The sequence below is a fragment of the Nematolebias whitei genome, chromosome 3, assembly GCF_014905685.2.
Source record: "Nematolebias whitei isolate Nwh7 chromosome 3, NemWhi1, whole genome shotgun sequence".
NCBI classification, from domain to species: domain Eukaryota; kingdom Metazoa; phylum Chordata; class Actinopteri; order Cyprinodontiformes; family Rivulidae; genus Nematolebias; species Nematolebias whitei.
The window spans coordinates 2,095,738-2,097,650 of NC_056500.1; positions in this window are offsets into that span (position 1 = coordinate 2,095,738).

Below are 1,913 nucleotides of genomic sequence, written 5' to 3' on the forward strand. Positions count from 1 at the left end.
CCTACAAAGCTCTCAACAACCTAGCTCCATCTTATATTACAGATCTTGTTGTCCCATATTTTACTAACAGAGCACTTCACTCTCAGACTGCAGGTTTACTTGTGGTTCCTAGAGTTTCCAGCAGCAGAATGGGAGGAAGATCTTCCAGTTCTCAGGCTCCTCTCTTGTGGAACCAACTTCCAGTTTCTGTCCGTGAGGCTGACACATTGTCCAGTTTGAAGACTTTCCTTTTTTATAAATCCTATAGTTAGGGTCGGCTTGTTATGCTGCTATAGGCTTAGACTACTAGAGGACAAATTGACCTCATTTCCTTAAATTAAGTTTTCATTTGATACTATTTCTATCATAACATGTGATTCTTGACCTGCCATTGTGTATCTATTCCTACCAAACCCAGCCGGTCGAAGCAGATGGTCTCTTGTCCTGATCCTGGTTCTGCTAAAGGTTTCTTCCTCATGAGGGAGTTTTTCTTTCCACTGTCGCCTTCATGCTTGTTCAAGATGAGAGTTCAGTGATGGAGTTAAACTCAAAGCTGCTCCTCAGATAAATAAAGTCAAACGTTCTTTAATGTGTGCACAGGGTCCCAGTTACATCCAACAAAGTATAAAATGTAAAATATAAACAGTTATTATGGTAAGATCAAAGAGATGAACTGAGAAGTTAAAAAAATGTTAAAAATACTCTAAGCACTTGTCCTACAAAAACAAGACGCCGAACAGCAGCACGAAACAAGGAAGTTGAATCGGCAAACTTCCGATAACAGGCCCACCTTCTCCAACCTCTGTGCCACCGTCCCTGCACTGGACATGTCCAGCCCATGTCAGCCCGTTTTCTCCAACTTCATCACTTTCATCAGGTCAAACTGTAACCACGGACATCTCTTAAGGCACAATGAACACTTCCTGTTTCAGGACTGCAACACAGGAAGTGAAGTCTGAGGACGAACCTCAGGTCTTTCACTAACCACGAGAACTGTGCTCGCTGACAGAACTTTAGTGAAACATAATCCCAAAGTATTACTGTAGTAGTACTACAGATCTGCTTCAGTGTCGCAACAATAAAACTCACATAATTCACTCTGTTCAGCAAATACTTTTATTGTGAAAGGCAACCATTGAGTTTTCAGGACAAAAGCCGTGATACTGACGTTGAAGGAGTTAAAGTGTCTGAATTCATCATCCGAGCAGAAACAAAGAACGTTAGAGGTCAAGACCTTGAAATGTTCTGAGACTGTGGTTCAAACGTTTCATGTTTAGAGTAAAAAAAGTATTCTGAAGGAAAACCTTCAGTGTTTCTGCAGCTCCGACGTGTTAGGAGAAAAATCATCTGCAGCTTTAAAAACTACAGGAAGTTGAAAATAAACTACAGGAAATGCAAAGCAGGACCTATTGATGTTTGTGGACCAGCGTCTTGTACCGGATGTGACTCTGAGGACGGCACATCTGAAGGAAACTGAGTTTCAACTGACAGTAAATTAAATAAATAAATTAAAAGATCAAAATGTTTAAAAGGTGAACTATTTCAGTCATCTGTTCAAAATCAAACTGATCCATCATTTCTCATGTACTACAACTCCCAGAGTGCACTGCTGCAGCTCAAACTCTGGCTGAGGCTTCTGGGTAATGAAAAGTGACTTGACTGGTCCCAGTTAGAGAGGGCGGTACTGGATCAGAACCAACACCAGCAACTCCCAAGTTTATGTCAAAACACCATTAGGAATGGTTCCACGCGGTTCTACGCTCTAACAAGAGAACTCTCTCTGGTTCCAGGAGGTTCTACGCTCTAACAAGAGAACTCTCTCTGGTTCCAGGAGGTTCTACGCTCCAACAAGAGAACTCTCTCTGGTTCCAGGAGGTCCTACGCTCCAACAAGAGAACTCTCTCTGGTTCCAGGAGGTTCTACGCTCTAACAAG